This window comes from Prionailurus bengalensis, chromosome B3, assembly GCF_016509475.1.
Source record: "Prionailurus bengalensis isolate Pbe53 chromosome B3, Fcat_Pben_1.1_paternal_pri, whole genome shotgun sequence".
Taxonomy (NCBI): Eukaryota; Metazoa; Chordata; class Mammalia; order Carnivora; family Felidae; genus Prionailurus; species Prionailurus bengalensis.
Genome location: NC_057355.1, coordinates 15651797 through 15676023, shown reverse-complemented (window position 1 = coordinate 15676023; position 24227 = coordinate 15651797). Strand labels below are relative to the sequence as shown.

The 24227-nt window shown below is 41.0% G+C and overlaps 1 pseudogene; it reads left to right on the top strand.

Moving 5' to 3' along the window:
- Window positions 1-4948: 4948 nt before the first annotated feature.
- On the top strand, window positions 4949-5076 carry LOC122469648 (annotated as a pseudogene).
- Window positions 5077-24227: the final 19151 nt, after the last annotated feature.

The window sequence follows — 24227 nt, the reverse complement described above, 5'->3', positions numbered from 1 at the left end:
GTTTCCTTCTCGCAAATGTTGGTTTACGTCCTTCTCTTTCTGAAATACTGGAAGGATATGAGAATCGTAACTCTACGAATTAAATTGGGCGTATGTAGATGCCCACACCTGCGTATTGTTGATTATATAAAACTATACCGTCGGTCTTTCAATTTAGACATTTCTAAACCATTCTCCATACTGCGCACTAATAATGTAACATATTATTCATAATCTGAAGAAAACAAATCCAAGTGACGGTCAGCTGGTTTATGAAACGCAGAAAAAAATTGAATAATTCAAGTACCGTCCTTTAGTTAAATTAAAAACGAGTTATCACAAATGTTCTGGTGACTCAGATTTCATAAATTTAATAAGTTATCTTTACATCATGATTTTTAACAAATAATTGTATTGCTTCATAAAACTGCCTTATTCAAACCTCCGTCTGACTGTGGATGTGTCTTCCCGCCAGGGTCTGCAAATAGGATGTGTGTGTGTGTGTATTTTTTTTTAAAGGTATTTCAGCCCTTTTATTCATGGTTCGGAGGACCGAATTTTTAAATTTCTCCCTTCTCCACGGACTCTATCAATCCACCATTATTTTCCTCTGTACCACACGGTGGATGAAACATGGAAATCAACCATTAGGCGGCTAGCACACCAGGGATAGAAAATGTCTAGTGGGAAGGAGTCTTGTCTGTTTAATTGAAATTTAACAGCAACTGAAACACAACATCCGGGCGGACCCTCAGTGTTCGCTGCTGCTCCCCAACGCTGAGAGGTGAGGGGCAGTTCTGCAAATAGAGCCACTCAGAAATTGTTTAGCCAAAGAAAGTGCCTTGAGAGGCTTCTGCTTTCAGGTTGAGGTTATCAGAATGGGAATTACCTTTACTGGAACTGAACAACATTGTTTTCTTCACCGGGGCCTCCATTTGGCTGTTTAATCTGAGAGAAATGACAGATTTAAGAGCAGAGGGAAAAACTCTTGGTTCATCAGGTTCGGAGGAGTTTGAGAGATATTTTGTCTCTGTTTCAGTGTTTCCATCTGATAATCGGTTGTGTAGACTATAATTTCAGAGTAATTTGAAGCATGGAAAATAGAAAGTCTTACAAATAGGTGCGCCTTGGAGGGGCGTATAGATGCTAGTGGGCTAAGGTATTTGTTTAGAAATAATATGCTTTTTTTTTTCTGTCGGGTTTAATAACTTGCCCAAAATATACGTGTACATATTTTCTTAGACAGTTTTCCAAAGGAAAAGGTCATGCAATTTCGATGACTGGCCACATAATGTACTCCATTTGGTCAAGACAGGAAACTAGCTGAGGTAGGAAAATAAATAGTTTAGAAAACCATGCATGCTTTCTACCTGAAAGTAATACGGACACAAATCTTCATTTTGCTGAACTTTATTATAGCTCTATAAACTGCGAATGTAAATGGGACACACACAATTCAAAAAGAAATGGGACAACTCAAATATGCTGACTTTAGTACAGAAATAGCCATAATGCTTAACCAACAGTGAATCCATGCCTATGCTTAGAAAATCTCATAACAGGGGCACCTGGGGGGCTCAGTCGGTTGAGCGTCCGACTTCAGCTCAGGTCACGATCTCGGGTTTGTGAGTTCGAGCCCGCATCAGGCTCGCATCAGGCTGTGTGCTGACAGCTCAGAGCCTGGAGCCTGCTTCAGACTCTGTGTCTCCCTCGCTCTCTGCCCCTCCCCCACTTGTGTTCTCTCCCTCTCTCTCTCTTTCTCTCTCTGTCTCTCTTTTAAAAAATAAACATTAAAAAAAAAAAGAAAACCTGATGACATATTTTAAAAGCATACAATGCCAAAAAATTATCACCTCTCAGAGTGACACATGGATGCACACCTACTACGAGTTGAGCTAGTGCAACACTAAAAAGCATGTCGTTTTAACTGATGTCTCTGACTCTGGGACATAAAGTCTAGGAATTGACATACAGGAAAAGTCTAATGGGAGAAACGCACAGTTTGTAAAGACAGAACAGCCGGGAAATACCCGGAGAAAACATTATACTCAAGAAATACATTTTTAGGGGGGCGCCTGGGTGGCTCAGTCGGTTGAGCGTCCAACTTCAGCTCAGGTCACGATCTTGCGGTCCATGAATTCGAGCCCCGTGTCAGGCTCTGGGCTGATGGCCCAGAGCCTGGAGCCTGCTTCTGATTCTGTCTCCCTCTCTCTCTGCCCCTCCCCCGTTCATGCTCTGTCTCTCTCTGTCTCAAAAATAAATACATGTTAAAAAAAAATTAAAAAAAAAAAGAAATACATTTTTAGGGACGCCTGGATGGGTCGGTCAGCAGAGCATGCAAGTCTTGATCTCAGGGTCCCGAGTTTGAGCCCCAAGTTGGGCATGGGGCCCACTTAATTAAAACAAATATATAAACAACATTTTTAAATTAGAGACAAAAAAGAAGAGTAAGGTTAAAAAAAAAAAAACTATTAACAGCGCTTCTAATCCACGACACGAGGGTGAATCAGCATTGGATGAATTAGAACTTTCTGGCTGAATGGGCTCCAGCGCTGTTTTACCTTTGCATTCAATTTCCACTTCATCAGATTTCCTGGGAGCTGAGGGACATGATGGCCACGGCTGTGCCCCAGCCCCCTCCCAATGTCTGTCGAGCACTTTCTACACTCCTTGAAAGAGGAGACGATGCTCACACGTGTCTCTGTGCTTTTCCTGCACGGGACTCCACAGCCTTTGTATGAACCAGGCATTCGATAGACCGTTAGGCAAAGTGCCATTGATTTTTCACGTAGGCAGTACTGGAAAGCGACCGATCGGGGGCGCAGCTTGGCAATGCCTAATTCTTTCCGTGCTGCCTGAGATAGGCATGCCAGAGACAGGGTGAGACGGCACGGATAGGGCTGCAGAGGAATGTACGTATCCGTTTCACCCTCCTCGTCCATGGTGTTAACATTTGCTGTGTTGACTGCAACGCTGTTCTAGGCACTTGGGGACGCACCGTTAACACAAAACTTACAAGAAAAGAGTGTGTGAGGGGTGGCTTGTGTAATCCAGTGGAGGCACAATAAACCCAATTAATTAATTAATTAATTAATAGATTATGCCTCTATTGGAAGAGGATAAGTGCTTTGAAGGGAAGAGGGAAGGGGAGAGATTGGTTCGTGGCGATTGAGGTGATACGTGTAAGAAGGGCTAAAGGTCGTGAGGACGCCACATCCAAAAAGCCTTGACACAAGGGTTGGGTCTGGTGTCTTCAAGAAATAGTACAGGGACACCTGGGTGGCTCAGTCGGCTGAGCGTCCGACTCTTGATTTCGTCCCAGGTCATGATCTCACAGTATGTGGGATGGAGTTGCTGATAGCATGGAGCCTGCTTGGGATTCTCTCTCTCTTCCTCTCTCTCTGCCCTTCCCTGTTCACGGGCTCTCTCTCTCTCTCTGTCTCTCAAAATAAATAAATCAACATTAAAAAAAAAAGAAATATACATTGATGTTTCCCTTTAATTACTCAGATTAAAAGAAAGAGTATTGGGGCACCTGGGGGGCTCAGTCGGTTAAGCATCCGACTTCAGTTCGCGACTGGGAGTTCAAGCCCTGCGTTGGGCTCCGTGCTGACAGCTCAGAGCTTGGAGCCTGCTTCGGATTCTGTGTCTCCCTCTCTCTACCCCTTCTCCACTCATGCTCTGTCTCTCTCTCTGTCTCTCAAAGATGAATAAACATAAAAAAAAAAAATTTTTAAGGGGCACCTGGGTGGCTCAGTCTGTTGAACGTCCAACTTCGGCTCAGGTCATGATCTCACAGTTTGTGGGTTCAAGCCCCGCCTAGGGCTTTGTGCTGACCACTTGCTCAGAGCCTGGAGACTGCTTCAGATTCTGTGTCTCCTTCTCTGCCCCTCCCCTGCTCATGCTTTGTCTCACTCTGTTTCTCAAAAATAAATAAAGGTAAAAATTTTTTTTTAATTTTTTTTAAAAAGAAAGAGTATTAGTCCTTTGTGGGTTTCCAGTTTTTTCTTAAGCAAAGCGAGAAAATACAATAGTAGCATTTCTTGAGACATATCTGAGTTATTCCACCAGATGAGAATCAAGAAGGACCCACCATCAGATAAGCTAAAATAAGGAAGGAATCCGGATTCCTGTCCGCTGAAGGTGCAACAGCCCGACCTGTGGGGATTTTCCATGGAAGAGATGGAAAGTCTGAACAGACCAGCAAAAGGTTAACTCCAAGGTGGAAGGCTGCAGAAGAATTGTCCTAAAAGAATGGAGGAGGCAGAGCTAATGGAGAAATATTCATACATAAGATGTAGAGAAGGAAGTTCCCATACGTCAGGAAATTTTGCATGTGGTAAAGGCAAATGACATAGTAAGGACTTTATGGATAACCTCCCTGTCTCCCAATATGCCTGATGATTTTTTTTTAATCATTCCACTTTATGGAAAAATTAAACTGAGGAAAGACTTAAAGAATGGGACGCACTTCTATTCAGGCGGAAACTGCACTTTCCAATTGGTTCTTGTTTGGATCACTTTCCACCTCTTCCTTTTCATATAGATACAGTTTCCCTTTGACAGCATTGGGAATGTAGAGAAAGTGACAAAAATCCGGAGGAAGATGAGATAATCTTAGGATGCTTCTCTGAGGAACATCCCTGCCAGCCGCCATCTTGATAAGGAAAATGTGGGCTCCCTGGAACTCCTCAGTGTTGATGACCTTGTTGGTTTGTCCACTGCCTGGCATAAAAGTAAGTGACAACCTTTCACTGAGTTATTAATAGATTATTAATTATTATTAATTATTATTAATTATATTATTATTAATATCACTGAGATATTAATAGATTCAAACGGGTTAGGGTGCAATAGTCATTTCCACGCAGAAACCTATTACAGAAACAAACAAAAAAGACAGACCCCTTAGCAGTCATATAGTTTGGGATTATTCAATAGAATGCTTTGGGAATTAAAAACAACAGTTAGCTTTGCGCAGTGGCAGTATCGTAGCCAATGAGGTTTATCCGAGGCGCGATTATTGCTAATTAAAAACAACATTTAACCCACGCCCTTCTATACATGGATACGCATTTATGTAAATATATCCTATTAGGTAGGAAGAGTTCATGGTTAGCATGATTCTCTTCATCCTTCTTCTACAATAGTTGACCTTTGGAGAGAAAGTTATTAGCACGCATCCAAACTCTGGGTACAAAAATATAGATAATGTATATGCCCAGGGGTTTGTGAACCTTAAAACACTACAGGTTTGAGTTGCGGTAATGGGATAGTTGCATGGCCCTCTTCACCCACAGGAAAGGTGATTCGAAAAGTTTCTGAATTTTGTTGAGTCGGGTGGGTAAGTTCAGGGATTCCTGTAAGGCTCTCTGTCCCGGATCCCTCAGCAAGGTCAGGAGGCCCCCGAGTCCCCAGGGAAATGGACCAGACACTATGCATCAAAAAAAAAATATTAATGTAATTTTCTGGCCACCAAATAAATCTAGATGAGCTTTAGTAAAACGTGACTCTGGTTTAGGTAGAAGTGAAATATACTGACGATGAGAATTCAGATATTTTAGGGGCGCCTGGGTGGCGCAGTCGGTTAAGCGTCCGACTTCAGCCAGGTCACGATCTCGCGGTCCGTGAGTTCGAGCCCCGCGTCAGGCTCTGGGTTGATGGCTCGGAGCCTGGAGCCTGTTTCCGATTCTGTGTCTCCCTCTCTCTCGGCCCCTCCCCCGTTCATGCTCTGTCTCTCTCTGTCCCAAAAATAAATAAACGTTGAGAATTCAGATATTTTAATTTCATACTACATTACTTGTATATAGCAGTTTATCTTTACCTATGTTATATTACTTTATCATAATATCACTAAAAGGTAGGTAAATAAAGGTTTGCTCGCCAGAATAGAAGTATTGTCAGTGATTTTGCTTTTCTCTCCTCTCTCCCTTCTCTCCCTTCCCTCTCTCCCTTCTCCCTTTCTCCCTCTTTCCCTTCCTTCCTTCCTCCCTCTCTTCCTTCCTCCCTCCCTCCCTTCTTTCCTTCCTTCCTTTCCTTCCTCTCCTCCTTTTCTTTTTTTTTTTTTGTCTCTCACTACCCCAATACCTGTGTAGCCAATTTAAATCAGCTTTGTTAAAACAACATGGTATGGTTTCTCTTTTCTTGACAAGATATTGTACTTGGGACTCCCAGAGGAGGTATTCTAGGATTGACTTGGCCATGCCTTTGGCTGGGAGCACAGAGCTGAGTTAATTGCCAATGCAAGATGGAATCTGGTAACCCACATCACACGGGGACATCAAGATAATACAATTTATCAACTTCAGTCGTTTGGAATGAGGTAGCTTTCAAGGCAGGTGCTATGGAGAACTAAGTAGCTCATACACCTAGTGTTACTGAAATCACGATGACCCCAAGGATTGTGTGTTGGTTTGGCCGCTTTCAAATGCACAGAACTGTTTACAGAAAGCAACCTCGAGCTCCGCGCAGTGAACTACCAACTCAGGTATGAGCCGATCAGCAGGGTTATTATAGTAACAGTAACCAAGAGGAAACCCCTGGAATCCCTTTCTTCATCAGAATGGTAAAGCAAAAGTATCACCGTCAATGGAATTCCAGGAGCCTGTATTATTATTAAAAATTGGGAAAATGCAGGCAAATTCCTACCACGTCCCTACTTAACTCCACCATTGGGCTAGTGCAAAAGACAGTGGGTCTTGGAGAATAACTATAGGTTTTCATAAAATGTATAAGGTAATCCAATTACAGTGGCTGTTCTAGATATAAATTATTTACTGGAGCAAATCAACATGTCTCCTAGAGTCTGACATACAGCTATTTATCTAGCACATTTTTTTCCTGTCTATACTGATTTGCAAGGACCACTAGCTGTTTGTTTTCACGTGTCAGGAACCACAGCACTCCTTGTCCAGGTTCATCTGTCAGGAATCTTCACTGTCTTGCCCCAGGGGTATATCAGGTCCCATGCTCTCTGACACAACCTAGTTCACAGAGGTCGTGATTGTAAGCACATCCCACAAAATGTCACACTTCTCCTCTTCATTGATGGCAGCATTGCTGATTGAATCTAATGAGCAGGTGGAAGCAAGTATTCTAGATAACTTATTCAGACACGTGCATGCCGGAGAATACAAAAGATATATCTCACAAACATTGGTGAGCCTGCCACCTTCGTGAAATTTCTGGACACCCAGTGATTTGGAGTACAATGGACTGTCCCCCTAGGCGAAAAACAGTTGCTATATTTCATGCTTACATGGCAGGTCTCTTTGGACTTTAGAGGCAAGGTAGGCCACCGTGAGTGTGCTAATAGGTTATTAAGTAACCTATAAAGTGGCCTGCTTTTAGAGAAAAGTCCTTAAAGTGGCAAGTAGTCTGTGAAAGTGAGAACAACCTACAAAGTGGCTGGTTTTAAGGAAAAAGTAAGCACTTTGTCACCTACTCTATAATACAGTTCACCCTGTTAGTTCATCCTTGTGACTTACAAGAGTCCCCAGTAGTCTACGTATTTGAGGCAAATAGACATGTTTTATGGAGCATCTATAAGCCACAAGAGAGGAATTGCAGTGCAGACCCAGAGAGGTTTGTTAAAAAAAAAATACAAACAAAGAAGAAGAAAAAAGCCATGCCTTCCTGGGAAGATAACTTTTTTTGGAGAAGTCCCATATTTTGTCCCTGGGTTCTGATAGTGTCGGAAAGCCTAATCATGAGACCTCATTGCTTATATAACCTGAGCTCTCTGTCATAAAACGGATGTTAGGGGCTTTACTAAACCATAAAGTTGGTTGTGCACAAGAGTTACTCCACCATCCAATGAGAATGGCACATAAGCGATCATCTTTGAGCAGATTTTGAAGTCATGTGTACATATCTGAGACTCGTGTATCACCTACACGTGTTCCATTGTCTCCTCTTGCTCAATCTACACCTGTGATCTCACTGGACATTCAGCATTACCGGGGAGGAAAACAAACTTTGACCTTGATTACAAATGTTCCTCCACAATACGTTGGTACGGACTACAAGTATTTTTAGTACCATTGTCCTCCCTTCCTTAGCCACAGCGACTAATTTCCAAGACCCCCGGTGGATATCTAAAACTCCAGATGGTGTGGAACCCTGTATGTACCGTCTTTTCCCAGACATCCACACCGATGATAAAGTTTAATTAACAAATTGGGCACAGTATCAGATCATCAATAATAACTGATAATAAAATAGAACTTCAATCATAACATACTGTAAAAAACATGTTATGTGAATATGGTTCCCTCTCTCTCCCTCTCAAAGCATCTATGGCCCTGTAGTCACTTCGTGCGATGATGTGAGATGACACAGTGCCTACATGAGGAGATGAAGGGAGGTGAATGATGGAGACATTGTGATGTAGCATTAGGCTATTATTGACCTTCTGACATATTGTCAGAAGGAAGATCATCTGCTGTGGACAGTGGCTGACTTCAGGAAATTGAAACCAGGGAAAGCAAAACCGTGGACAAGAGAGGGACGACTGTATGACAGCCACAAATAGGAAAGTTCCTGAAAGGTAGTAGTGAAGGAAAATCTTCACCGTGCAGAGAATTTTAAATTTATTTATTTTTGACAGAGATAGAGTGTGAGCATGAGCTGGGGAGGGCCAGAGAGACAGGGAGACACAGAATCCGAAGCAAGCTCCAGGCTCCGAGCTGTCAGCACAGAGCCCAATGCGGGGCTTGAACCCACAAACTGTGAGATCATGACCTGGGCCGAAGTTGGACGCTCAACCGACTGAGCGACCCAGGCGCCCCCGTGCAGAGAATTTTAAACAATGCATTTGGTGGTCCATTTTAGCTGGACTGAAAAATGGCCAAGGATATCGTTATACATTGATTCATCAGCGTAACTAACCAAAGACTTGAAGGAAAAAGACTGGCGATAAGGAGCTCTAGGAAAATCTTTACAGATGAAACTCTCCAGATAGACATAGAGACTGGATATTTTTGTCTTCTGTGAATGTTCGTCGAATAACATCCATTTTACTCTCTCACGTGTCCACTCATCAAACAGCAAAGATTACAAAGTCCATGGATTAGGGCCAACTTTTCACACCAGGAATTCGGATTAACTCTCAGGACATCCCACCATTCTTGCTTCTGAGCAAGAAACACAGTTGTCAACAACAAAAATAGCTGTAGTGGATTTATGGACATAGAATTAACTAATTTTACCATATGTGTTAGCCAACTAGAATTTAAATAAAAACTTGAAATAAAAAAAAAGAGTTAACTCCTCTTCCCATGTACCCCATGACTCAGAAACACCTGGCCTGATAAAAAGGTGGAGTAACCTACTGAAATTTCAGGCTTATAATGTCAGTTGGGAGACGATATGATGAAAGATTGGGGATCTCATTTGTAAGATACAGTATGTTCTTTGGGCAGTAAGCCATATAAGATGTGGTTTCTCCCAAAGCCTAAATCCATGAGTTACAAAAATCACCAGGAGGAAATGGAAATAATTTCTCCCTCTATTAGCACTAAATAATCCACTCACAGAAATTGTGTTCTGAATTTTGCTGGCTTAGAAGTATCCATTCCCCCAAAGAGGTATGCTTCCATTAGGAGATACAACATCATTTCCTTGCGTTGGAATTTACAGCTGCCACCTGGCCAGTGTGGATTTCTCACATCACTGCATCAATGGGCCACAAAGAGTGTGATTCTACTGGCTTCAGTAGACTGTCAAGGAGAAATTGGGTTGTTGTGAGGCAACGGGGGAAGGAAGTTATTGTCTGGACCCCAGGATATTCTGTGGCATGCCTCTTAGTATGTCCATATCCATCAGTAAAAGTTCACTGGTCACGACAGCAACCAATTAAATTCAGAACCACAGAGATTCAGTGCTGACATAGGAGAAGCTGGACACGAAGTGGGTAATGGAAAACGGATACTACGAATGCCAGCTATAGCTTTGTGACCAGTTACAGCAGCAAAGACTGTAGCAAACTGTTCCTTGCATGATTTTACATAAACGTAAAATATATATAATATAAATATTAACAGTATCCATACAACATTAACATGGATCGACTAATTTTACCATCCTCCACCCTCTTATCCTTTTATGACTTTTGTCTCCCCATTTGTATTTAGTTTATAAATTATTCAAATGGGGGATTGAAAGCAGCCCAGAAAAAGAATAAACATTTCTCAGATATGAGTTCAGTAACTTCTTCCATGGGGTGGGTACCATGACTATTGGGAACTTGAGCCTCTGCTTTGAAGATAGAGGTTGGGAGTACCTTTGTTTGCATGAGGGACCAGACCAAGGCATGAGACCGTTATTATTACACGGCAATACACACACCTGTAGGAGAGTGCACATGAATTCTGAGATTCCCAAAGGGTGAACATGCTAATCATCTGTCTCTGTCACTCGGCTACAAATCTACTCTTTCGTATTCCACTTTGTGATTCTAGAGCTTCGACTGAGGATATGACATTTTACAGACTTTCCTGAAACTAACTGCCTCTGTTTCCGACAACCAGGATCTCTAGAAGGAGAATGGAAAGTGAGAGAAGAAGGAAAGAGACTTTTTCAGCAGAAGTAGGGTCATGAACCTTTCAGAGTTTTGAGCACTCTCTTCCTGGGTCAACTTCTAAGTTCTTTGGCTCTGCAGTTATCATTTCTGATATACTAAAGTATCACCTTTTTTTTCTCTTTCAACCCTCCAATACCTCCTGATATGAAACCAATCCCCTACATTAAATTACATCTGTTAGAATGCCTAAGGTGGTTTCTGTCTTTCTGATCCAATCCTGAGTCATAAAATAACCAATAAAACATGTTATTATTTGGATTTGGGGATTGCTTTTAGAAGTATTCAATTTTTAAGTTACCTTTAGAAGGTCTTTTCTCGACCCAGTCAGTCACTCATAATAAATGCTTAAGTTCAAAGTCATAGACTCAAATTGGGTAGGTGATACAATTTAGAACACTTAAAGTAAGAAGATGCTCTTCCAATAGACCCAAATGGAACTTTTTATGGCATGTGGTTGCTTTTTAAGCTTTGGTCTGTGAACTCCATGACTTCAAAACTATTTTCATGTTAGTAGTACGATATTATTTATTCTTTTCACAGTGTTAACATTCAACCTGGTGGTGGAAAAGACGCAGCGATAAAAGTGCTGATACCAGTGCTTGAATCAAGGCAAATGACGCTAGACTGCATTATATTGTGCTCTTTACCACCCCACACACTCCCTGGTAAAAAGAAACAACAATTTCATTTAAGAAGGTCCTTGATAAGGCAGGAAAAATGACGGATGTTATTAAATTCTGCCCCTTGAGTACAGGTCTTTATGTTCCTTTTTAAATATTCTGTTTGACCAAATGGGAGCGTGCACAAAGTACTTCTTACGAATATCACACGGTTGTCTCCAAGAAAAGCACTAGTGTTTGAGGTGTGAGCTTAAGTGGCCACTTCTCCCCCACCCCGTGGAACGTTATTTTTAATTAAAGGAAATATGGATAGATAAAGTATAGTTATTTAGTTTTAGATTATTTGGCAGAAAATGCTTCAAAAATTAACTGGTTGAATGTATCCCTTCAAGAAAACCATTGACCACGTGTGTTAGCAAAGGCCAACTTGTGCTCTCAAGCAAATATAAAAATCATGGAAACTTTGTGTCCACCTCTATAGCTATGGTAGCTTCCCAAAACTTAAAGACATTTCTGATATCAATGGTAATTTTAATGAGCATGTGTTTCTTTTTAAATATATATTGTATGATAAGTTGTGTCCACATTTGGAATACCTACATAATTTAGCAAGGTAGCAGTTTACAAATGGCCAATACGTGATGATATAAAATCATGTGTGGCTGAGGCGCCTGGGTGGCTCAGTCGGTTCAGCCTCCGACTTCGGCTCAGGTCATGATCTCACAGTCCGTGAGTTGGAGCCCCGCGTCGGGCTCCGTGCTGACAGCTCAGAGCCTGAAGCCTGCTTCGGATTCTGCGTCTCCCTCTGTCTCTGCCCCCCCCCCCCCCCCCCCCCCGCTCATGCTCTGTCTCTCTCTCTGCCTCAAAAATAAATAAAAACATTAAAGAAGAATAAAATCATGTGTGGCTAAAACATCCAATCAACCTACAAGACATAACAAATCACTTTAATGTAACAGAGCTTTGATCTTTAAGATTCCACTTTCAATTAATATTTTTAAGACTACCATTTGTTGAGTTTGGGTGTAATGTCAAAGAAGAGTATTCACAATTGTCTTTTTTTTTTTTAATTTTTTTTCAACGTTTATTTATTTTGGGGACAGAGAGAGACAGAGCATGAACGGGGGAGGGGCAGAACGTGACCTGGCTGAAGTCGGACGCTTAACCGACTGCGCCACCCAGGCGCCCCTTCACAATTGTCTTAAAGGTCTATTAAAACACTTCCTCGGGGCGCCTCGGTTAAGCGTCCGACTTCAGCCAGGTCACGATCTCGCGGTCTGTGAGTTCGAGCCCTGCGTCGGGCTCTGGGCTGACGGCTCAGAGCCTGGAGCCTGTTTCCGATTCTGTGTCTCCCTCTCTCTCTGCCCCTCCCCCGTTCATGCTCTGTCTCTCTCTGTCCCAAAAATAAATAAACGCTGAAAAAAAAAAAATTTAAAAAAAAAAAAAACACTTCCTCTTGCAACTCAAGGTCAATATGAAAGCTAATTGTTCTTTGTATACTTCAACCAAAAGAATATATTACAACAGGTTGATTTCAAAAACAGATATGACATCCAGTTGTCTTTTATTAAGCCAGACATTAAAAAGATTAGCAAAAATGAAAATCACTGATACCCTTTTCACTATTTTTTCATTTTGCCACCAAAAATGTTGTGTATGTGAGCAGGCACCTGGGTGTCTCAGTTGGTTGAGCATCCAACTCTTGATTTCAGCTCAGGTTATGATCCCAGTGTCATGGGATTGAGCCCCACATCAGGCTCTGCCTGAGCGTGGAGCCTGCTTACGATTCTCTCTCTCTCTCTCTCTCTCTCTCTCTCTCTCTCTCCTCTTTCTCTCACTCCTTTTGCCCCTCTTCCCCACTCTCAGCCTTTGTCTCTCAAATAAAAAATAAAGTAAAAGGAATTTTAAAAAAATGTTATGTAGGGGCACCTGGGTGGCTCAGTCCATTAAGCGTCCAACTTCAGCTCAGGTCATGATCTTGTGGTTCACAGGTTCAAGCCCTGTGTCGGGCTCTGTGCTGGCAACTCAGAGCCTTGAGCCTGCCTAAAATCCCGTGTCTCCCTCTCTCTCTCTCTCTATCCCACTCACACTCTCTGTCTCCCTCTCCCCATCTCTCTCAAAGATAAATAAACATTAACAAAATGTCATGTATGTTACCATGTAATGGGTTTGTGATAGTCATTTTTAAAATATATAATAAGAACTGCAAAATAACATTGTGTTTTAATTTCTACTATGGTAGATATGAATAAACACAATCCTTAGAAACAAAAGCCTTCTAGAAGCCTCAATAAATTTTAAGAAGGAAAGGGACAAGGAGACCCAAAGTTTGAGAATTGCTGAGATATGTCATTTTCCATGAAAATATAAATATAAATACTTCTTTAAATTGGGCAGTAGTACCACCAATCGACAGGAATCATTTTTTCGTTTATCCCCGTGCCTAGTTGAGAAGTCGACACCCTACTTGGGAGGCGGAGCCATATATAGGACTCAAGCGAAGTTTACGAATTGTGAGGATCCTGATGTTTCCTGACAAGATTTTATTACTCATTGGTATGCATTTTTAAGTGCATGTGCTTTCCTTTCTGAGATTCTTTTTAGAGGCTTCTGTTTTATTACCTGCTTTTTTGGCTCACATACGCACATGCTTTCATGCGCGTGTCACCGCCACAAATGAGAAGATTGTCCATAGCGGCACTGGCTCTCCACTCCTCGATTTGCCTTTTGAGTTATTTAAAAATCAGGCTGATGGCAGTATAGACTTATTACAACCCTCTCTTTAAAAGATATCTACGCAAAGGGAAATTTCCTTCCCAGTATCATGGAGTCACTCTACAGCCAAGAGTTCAAAAAAGTACTTCATCTATCTTTAAAGAAATCCGACTAATTATTGCAATCCAACCAAACTGTGAATTCACCTCTAAAAATAGCCTTTTTGGTGGCTATATTAGTTAAGATAAAACAATCCTTGCACATGTATATGTTCAAGGCTAACGAGAAGTGCCATCTGTAGAACTGGAATATTTTCACACTCCTCTCTATTATACAAAACAATAAACCCTCTCCAGCTGATTTCTCTCATTGTGAAATGCAAATTGCTTATAAAAGTCCTCAGGGCGCGAGAAGACACTTATCAAACAGACATTACACATGCATTCATAGAAACTCTGCAGCTCAGACTCCATTTTAGATGCATTAAGGACCAAAAAACATAGGTGCGAACCTGTTCTGGGAGCTATCATAATTACGGCCTGAAGTACGTATATTGGTTAAGATAAGTAGATTGCCCCACTGCTCCCACTAACTTTTGATCTACTATGCACCTGCCTCCTACCCAGAGAAGTAAAATCTTCAGCAGAGAAGAAAATAAAACAAAATACATTACGTGCAAGGTTTAAAAGACTACTCTAAATTATTAATCTGGTCTTTACCAGTCAACTACGTTTGACTCAATATTACACACTCAATATTACACATAAGTCATAACTCAATATTACACACTCTTCTTACTCCTTGCTGGAGTTTTGCGCATTTGCCTGTGAGACACATTGACCGTTGGTAACAGGTAAAGCAAGTTCCATGGGGTTAACGAACTTGGAGAATCCACATCAACTTTCATCCTGAAATTCACTCTTGCCCATGGCACATGAATACCCAAACAGGAAAAAAAAAAAAATTCACAGAAAAGGGCTCAGGCCTCAGTTTGCATAGAAATAGAGAAAAGAGGGCAAAGACATTCGAATCAAATTGAAATTGAAAATATGAGGAAGCTGTTAAGGTTCTGAAATAAAATTGAGGATATTCTAAATAAAAAATCTTAGAAGCCAATAATGTGACATGTGACTATTTTTTTTTTTATTTCCCATGATGCTTGGGTCTTAGGTATTATAATAAAAATATACACTTGGGTATATTTTTACTAAATAATGAAAGAATACCTTAAGATACATAAACAACTATCTTTAAAAAGAAACAAAATAGAAATAGTCTTCACATAAGCTGTGAAATAAGGGGGGGGGGGGGGAGCTGGTTTAGAGAAAACCTTTAAATTCTGCTTTCTGAGGGAAATATTATGCATAATTACATCTCATCATGAGATTTCATTTCTTTTCAAAGGACCATTTCTAAAATTTGAATTTGCATACCAGCAAGCTAAAATTTTACAAACCTTACACTGAAATTCCGGTCCCTTGTTCTACCAGAGAAGCAATTAAGGACCAATCATTTTTAATGCATCATAAATAATCTTCACATTTGCTGTTAAGTTAATTAATATAATCAGTAAAGCCAAATGCATCAAAATGAAGCTTATTTTGCAAACGTGCAAAACGTTCTGCCTCATTGCCCCACCACCAAGATTAAATGACACTTTTCTAACAACTTCTTCCAAGTTGAGGCCAAATTTCATCTTTTCAGAAAGATCTCCAGAAGCAACACAGTGTATGTTCCAAACGATCGACCATCGGAAGCGGCGGTGATGCGTCTCGTTACCTAGCTAGCTAATTCAGATGCACTGGTACCAACCCAAAGTAAGAGGATTTGGTTCTTAAAAGTATATTATAAATAATAACATAATTAAGACAGTAACATGCGTGTTCATTTATACCTCACTTCTGCCAGTAAGGATCTGAGCCTGTTTACAAACACTCAACTAGCAAAAAGAAAAATTTAGGTAGATAGATAGATCTATCTAGATAGATATAGATGGAGATGGAGATATAGATATAGATGATATAGATATAGATATAGATATAGATATAGATATAGATAGATATAGATAGATAGATAGATAGATATAGATATAGATAGATAAAGATATGTTAGAAATCAGGGGCGCCTGGGTGGCGCAGTTGGTTAAGCGTCCGACTTCAGCCAGGTCACGATCTCGCGGTCCGTGAGTTCGAGCCCTGCGTCGGACTCTGGGCTGATGGCTCAGAGCCTGGAGCCTGTTTCCAACTCTATGTCTCCCTCTCTTTCTGCCCCTCCCCTGTTCATGCTCTGTCTCTCTCTGTCCCAAAAATAAATAAACGTTGAAAAAAAAATTTTTTTTTAATTAAAAAAAAAAAAAAAGATACGTTAGAAATCAGAACAAAGTTGGAAAAAGTCTCACCACAGCCGGGCTTATTAAACATCCACCGACCAACCGACGCATTAGTGTTTGGAGCTTTAATGTGATGTCTCCCAACCTGGTAGAATTCGCACCAATCAGTCTTCCTAATAGTTGTGTCCTCTAAGCTTTTCACTTTGTAGTGCTTGCCCAACTGCTAGTGATTTCAGAGGGAGATAAACAACCGGAAACATTTTGGTCTCATAATTATCCCATCTTGCCCTTTAAAGTGCCTGCCTCCCCCCCCCCTTCCCCATTCTCAGGTCTCCTTTCTGATGTCCCAGACCTGAATACTGGCCCCGGTGCTCATCAATCTCCAGCCTATTCATTGTAAGTCACGACGGTCTCTTGGGTGTTGAGTCTTTTCCCAGGGTATATTCTCTTCAGATCATTTTCCCAGAGAAGCCAGTATATTACCCCAGAACTGTTGGGCTAGTCTGTACTTCATTCTTCAGTTTTATCCATCCATTTGTGTGGTATCTGCAAATTACTAACCAAGGAACCATTTTACAGTAATCACAAATGCTTCTGTGGTCTCCAGCTCTGAGACATGTTGAAACACGCCCTCAATGAGATCGATTTCCTTTCCATAGAGTAAATACAGAGACAGAATTTCTAAGAACCGCTAGCAACATGAAGAGGGACGACTGTCTTTTTTTCCTCTTAATATCTAAAAATAATAATTATTATTATTGCTATTATTATTATTATTTATCAAAAGCAACCAAACCAGGAATAGAACATAGGTTGGTATCAAAATCTCAAAAGGTGAAATGATGAAAGGGAGCACAAGATTCTAGCGCAATTTGAGCAAGATGGGTGTGGTGCCCACCTCCAACCTATCTCTTTTGCAATTTTGGACTCAGGTTAAAATCAGAGATTCTGCACTGTGGGCGTGTCCTTCCTCATCCATTCCATCTGCCTGCAGAAAGGAAACAGTTCTTGGAAGAAATGAGCGAACGGGAGCAAGAGAACAGCCGGGACCAATTCTGACACATCCATAGATGTGGGGCGCCACACTGCGCTGAGGGAGGGTCCTGGGTCCTGACTGAACCCAGCCCACCTTGCCACATCCCCCTGGCACAGGAAAAGCAAGAAAATTCAGAGGAGGCTGCAATGCGTCTTTCCAAAAGTAAACCCAGGACTCCACTTTAGTTAAGGGGCGTAGCTTCTCCCTCTCCCTGAGCCCATAGTCCATTGGAATATTAGCTCAGAGAAAATAAACATGACTCAGAGAAGATTAGGTGTGACTCAAGGAGAAGTTCACCCACACCATATCAGAGCCATCAGAAGTCCAGACAGAGAGTCATCCAAAAATATGATAAAAAGAAATGCCATGGAAAATGTGCAAGCTTCCTAGCTACAAAAAAGACAAGAAAAGTTATACTTACCAGACAAGTGAAGAACCTAACCTATAAAAAAAAAGTTGGCAGGGGTGCCTGGGTGGCTCGGTCGGTTAAGCGTCCGACTTCGGCTCAGGTCATGATCTCACAGTCCATGGGTTCGAGCCCCGCGACGGGCTCTGTGCTGACAGCTCAGAGCCTGGAGCCTGTTTCCGATTCTGTGTCTCCCTCTCTCTGTGACCCTCCCCCGTTCATGCTCTGTCTCTCTCTGTCTCAAAAATAAATTTAAAAAACGTTAAAAAAATTTTTTTTAAAAAAAGTTGGCAAAAGGCACCATGGACAGGCCTCCATTACTGCTTAAGGCAGTAGAAGGACGATAATAATAAAAACTCAATCAAATTAGCGCTCAAGTCTTAAATAATAATAATAATAATAAACATTAACTGAAAGTCACTGAGGACTAAAGTCACGCCCTTAATGAATTAATAAATAAATTTGAGAACCAATGGTGGAGCACAGACGATGCTGAATGACAGGCATAATGGAAAGGAGAAGGAAACAATAATGAAAGCAGAAGGTACTAAGATACAAAGAAAGAAGATACTAATTAGGGAAGATGGGAAAAACGCAGTCTAGTATAGGTTGATCATGGTCCCCAACATTGGAAAAGAAAAACAATAAGATGGAGCATACAAATTATACAGAGTCATAATCCAAGAATAACACACCGGGAGCATGTATCTTTTGACCCGTGCATTCTCTTGTTTTAAAATTTTTATCTAGCTGTTTCAATACAGGGCATTCATGTTCTGGATCCCCCAGGGACACCATCACTCTTGAAGTTACCCAGCCTACTTTATGTATGCTTGTTATGCACCGGCCCTTTCTAAACCTTGAAGGGTATGACTCTTGACATAGAATAAGATTCTGTGAACCTAAGGAAAAACTTAGTTGCCCATTTGAATGGCACAAAATAATTAGCTTGGAGACAGAGCCTGGTTAAATATTGAACTTGAAGGTTACAGAATGATATATTCAAACACCCGGGCAAATAAAGCAAATCACTTACAAAAGAAGAGCAAAAAGGATCAGAATGGCTTCATACATTTTATACACATACATTCCTCAACATATGTATACATGTATGTGAATTTATATGCATATATGATATATGTATACATACACATACATGTGGCTATAGGCATATACTCTATGCCAGCTGATAATGAGGCAATATCTACAAAGTCTTGAAGGAGGGGGGCACCTGGGTGGCTCAGGTGGTTAAGGGTCTGACTCTTGGTTTCAGCTCAGGTCATGATCTCATGGTTCATGAGTTCAAACCACACATCGGCCTCTGTGCTGACGGTGCGGAGCCTGCTTGGGATTCTCTCTCTCTCCCTCTCTCTCTCTCTGCCCCTCCCCTGCTCACGTGCTCTGTCTCTCAAAATAAACACATAAACAACAACAACAGAAAGTCTTGAGGGAGAGAAAGTTTGGCAGCCAGATTTTATACCCAAGAACGAATTTGGCTTTCAAATATAAAATGTGGATACAATTGTCCTTTCAAAGTAAAAGTATCAGTCATGTGAACTAGCTACAGAAACATCACACCATTCACTCTTCTTTAAAAAGTTCCTTGAGGGGCGCCTGAGTGGCGCAGTCGGTTAAGCGTCCGACTTCATCCAGGTCACCATCTCGCGGTCCGTGAGTTTGAGCCCCGCGTCAGGCTCTGGGCTGATGGCTCAGAGCCTGGAGCCTGTTTCCGATTCTGTGTCTCCCTCTCTCTCTGCCCCTCCCCCGTTCATGCTCTGTCTCTCTCTGTCTCAAAAATAAATAAAACATTGAAAAAAAATTAAAAAAAATAAAAAGTTCCTTGAAAACATAAGAGACTCTTAAAAACTGAGAACAAACTGAGGGTTGACGGGGGGTGGGAGGGAGGGGAAAGTGGGCGACGGGCACTGAGGAGGGCACCTGTCGGGATGAGCACTGGGTGTTGTATGGAAACCAATTTGACAATAAATTTCATATTTAAACAAAAAAAAAAGTTACTTGACCGTGAAAAACAAGGAACAAATGAAAAAGCCCTGGGAGTTGTGATCAAAGGGTCAATGCCATTCTCACCCCCAGAGATAAACAATGCTTAAACAGTGATGGAAGAAAAATTACCTTTAAAAAAGTGTATCCAGATGATTTGCCCTCTGAGCATAAGGACATGTGCAATTATGTAAAAGCTCAAGTAAGCAGCCCCCATGAGATTTTAATAACACCAAAACCAAACCTACATGGTGGTAAAATCCAGGGAAGCGCGACATGAAATTGGCGATCTTAAGTGGACTTGAACCCATTCGTGGATAGAATTAAGACTAAACAACTGTGAATAGCATGGCTAGGGTACAGAATCTGAATGGTATACATCCTGAAAAGAGAGGAACAATTCGATAGCTGGTCAAAGTGGGAGATGAACAATGAGGATTTCTCTTTAAATGTTACAGTACATTTTTTTTCCTTCTTTCAAAGCCAGGGGTCAGTTGCCTTCATCTAAAATTGAAACATGCCTTCAAAAGAGGGCTTCAACCTCTTTATGATTTCCTTTTTATTTTTTTTTCTCTCCTTAGAGATGTCATATAGAAAGTAATGAAAAATGGAATACTTATATGCATACAAAGTCCAGCAATTTCTCAAGGTTTTTTTCTTTAAGTTCTATTTGTTATTTATTTTGACAAAGACAGAGAAGGGGAAGGGCACGGAGGGGGAGAAAGAGAGAATCCCAAGCATGTTCCCCACTGTCTGCCCAGAGCCGGACATGAGGCTCGATCCCACGAACTGTGAGATCATGACCTGAACCCAAATCAAGAGTCGGGCGCTTAACTGACTGAGCCACCCAGGTGCCCCTCTAGTTTCTTCTTATTCTATTAAATATTTTACCATGATTTTGTACAAGTAACGTGAATCCGTTTTTATAAAATGATTTCTCTCTTTATGCTTCGTATTTGAGCACTGACACATAAATATATGTGAAATAATAGTCATCAAATTACGGCAATTTCTAACACGTGCTTTGAAGTAATTTTCTCCCTTTTCTTTTTTTTCACTTTTTTGTTACTTTGAAACATTACTTAAATCACTAAAATGAGCTTGCGTTGCACTTTTAAAAAATGCAACAAAATAACATAAAATAAGAATCAAGGCAAAAGTTTTTGGGCTTTTGCATTATGCCTTTAGGCTGTTGGTGTTTACAGTTGTTGTTTTCTTTAACCTGAATTTCAGATACAGCATATTCAAATATCCCAAGCTTCGAGTTCTTTTCATACAGCCTCAAAGGGATAATATTTGGTAGAGAAACTTTTCGGCAGCAACCACTGTTTTCTCAGACATGATCACGCAGCAAAAAAGGACAGATTTTAGCTGTCAAAATAAAACCCTGCCATTAGTTTCTCACGTGTGTGCTTCTTCCTTGTATTAAAATCCCCCCACCTCTTTGTTTTCCGGCATCTTGATATCGGCTGGTAATCTCCCTTTTCTCCACCATTGTTCTGTCATCTAACTCGCTGCTTCTCCATGACTTCCACACCTCGTTCCTTACCTTGGCCGCTTCTTCGCTAGGTGTCTTGCAACAGTTACCCTCACCAGCTAAGTCCTGATTTTTGTTCCAAGCATTGGTTCTTCCTAAATGCTTTTGCTGCAACCACCAAGGTATACAATGTACCAATGATGCCTGCAAGGCGATCTCACCCTTTATGGTACTGGGTAAGTTTGCTCATCGGCAGCAAGTTCCAGGTGAGCACACGCTTCTCAAGATACACGCTTATGCTTTAGTAGTCGTTGAAAACGTACGTATTCTAGGGGTGCCTCGGTGGCTCAGTCGATGGGGCATCTGAACTCGGCTCAGTTCATGATCTCTTGGATCGTGGGTTCGAGCCCCATGTCGGGCTCTGTGCTGACAGGTCAGAGCCTGGAGCCTGCTTCAGATTCTGTGTCTCCCTCTCTCTCTGCCCCTCCCCATTCACACTTTGTCTCTCTCCCTCTTTCAAAACTAAATAAACACTAAAAAATTAGTAAAAATAAAAAAGAGAAAATGTATGTATTCTAAGGGGAATTATTTCACACATTTAGGAAAAACACATACAATGGGGAGCCATTATAGTATCACAGAGAAAAACGTGACTTTTAATGTTCCAAGTGAGTTTCCTAGGACAATAATCTGATGCCTAAATGTTTGAAATGAGAAAACAAACTGGGAGAGGAGTGTCACTTGGTAGAATACCAGATTTACCGATACCAGGATTGATTTGGGGCTTTGTCACTTACCAACCTGGAATTTCGGGCAAATCCCTTGCATGTTTTTGAGCCTCAGTTTTCCCATCTGTAAAATGAAGACTGTAACTCCTATCCATGAGAAACATCACTAGAGTTCCCGGTGTCTGATTCTTGTTTTCATTCCAGAACCCATGGGCCATGTGTTTCTTTCTCTTCATAGTGAGATGGGCCATGTGACTGGTCTGGTTCATGGGTGCAGGCCACACCCGCGCTGAGGCAGAGACACGCCCCACCTGCAACCTTCTAAGTGTCTTTCTTTCACGTAAAGAACTCAAATCCTTATTGACGGGGCAAGACACGAGACGGGAGAAGCCAGTATCTCAGATTTACAACATGGGTTTTTGCCTAAACTGTGGTGGACTTCACGTGAGTGATAAATTTCCTTTCTAAGTCTCCAAAAGCTTGAAATCGTTTGTCACACAGCACAAGCCTAGCCTGGCCTGACTAATACAGGGCGAAGGAATTATGTTGGATGCCGGAAAGTGAGGGTGGTGAGGAAACCAACGTGAACTGACTGTCCATGTTAGACAGCAGCCAAATAGACAGTAAACCAATGGATACCTGGAAAACAGACTCCTTGCCTAAGAATCTTGTCGCTCTGGAAGAAATGGGAAGGCACACTTTACTTGTAGGTGTTAGTGGCAAATAGCTATGTCTGGCAAGATATTACAAGAAAGAGATGAGCTTAGAAACGAATTGGCAAGTTTGCTAGCAGTAATAAGAATAGAGAGATCCTAGAAATGTAGGGATTTTTCAGTATTGAAAAGTCATTTATATTTAGACACCAAAGAGTAAGAGATGAAATTTTAAAAGAATTTGAGGGACAAAGGCAGATGAAAAAGAAAAAAAAAATTACATCATGTCAAAATTTCCCAGTTGACTATAATAACTCAGGAGAGAGATGAGATCAAGGGTGTGGCTTTCCGACAGAAGCCCCATGTAACATGGATGTGAGAGGTGATGGGGCGCAGCCACTAAGGGATTTTTTGGTGGGATCAGTAGTCTCTATGTCTGGGCAATAAAGGGGTACATTGTCAATACAGACTTTAAAAACAGTTCTGAAACCAACCCCGAATCAGTCTGCCTTTTTATCATCTCCATGTATCTGCAATTCTGTGGTACACCAGGGATAGAATTCTCATCTGTCCTGAGACCAATCATGCCTCCCTTTTTATATCATTAGCGTGAGGGCAAGGTAAGAGTAAGAAAGCAGATCAATATGTCAAATTAGAGAACTTTGTCTGTAACCAAATAGACAAGAGCTACTTTTGAGCTGTATTGGTTGAGAAGCTACAGGTCTGGAATAAAGGAGCCTGTGGCCGTTTGAGACTCAGTCCTGAGACAGGAATTCAGTAGCCAGGAACGAGACTTACAAAGGTGCTCAGTCCCCAAGAAGGAAATATTTCCTCACACCCACTTTAGAAGTGGCCAAGGGAAGGAGTAGACAAGGAAAAGCCACCCAGAGGGCACAATATCTACTACATAAAGAGAGGTATGCTTACATTACCAAAATGAGAAATACGAGGTCATAGGATGTGCCTTGAAAATGACAAGACCTTAGGTTTAATGTAGCTGTTGGATTCAATGGTTATGATTACATACCATATTGTACATATGTTATACTAATTCATAATAAACATGTACGTTGGCTACGTTTGTTAACTGTACTTTAGATGTTCTATGGTTTTATGTGCTTTTTCTATCAGATATTGAAGTGTATGAAACTCTACTATTACCATGGATTGGTCTATTTCTCATAATTGCCAAGTTTGTTTCATGTACATTGAAGCTATGTGATTGTTCATACATGTAGTTTAAATTATTATATTTTTTGGCTCTGTTTTCATTTCAAAAACTTCCTCTTTTTTCCTAGTAATGCTTCCTGCCTTAGAATCTACTTGATCCGGTGGTAGCATAACAATTATTTTTCAATTAATGTGTGTATGGCATATCTTTTATCCATTCCTTGGCTTTCAACTTTTCTATGTCCTTATATTTCATATGGTTTTCTTATAAGTTGCATTTATGTGGCCTTTGGTTCGTTATCTGTTTTGACTGGAGTATGTAATCCATTTACATTTAATGTAATTACTGTTGTATTTGGAGTTCTATCTATCAACCTACTGCATATGTTTTATCTGACCTAGTTCTTTTCTCTGTCTTTTTTGGGGGGATTAATCACGTTATTATTAGTATTATTATTCTCTTCCTTCACCTCTCTTAGCTTATTATTATAATATTATTATACATTATATTATAGTGTATAATAATTGTAT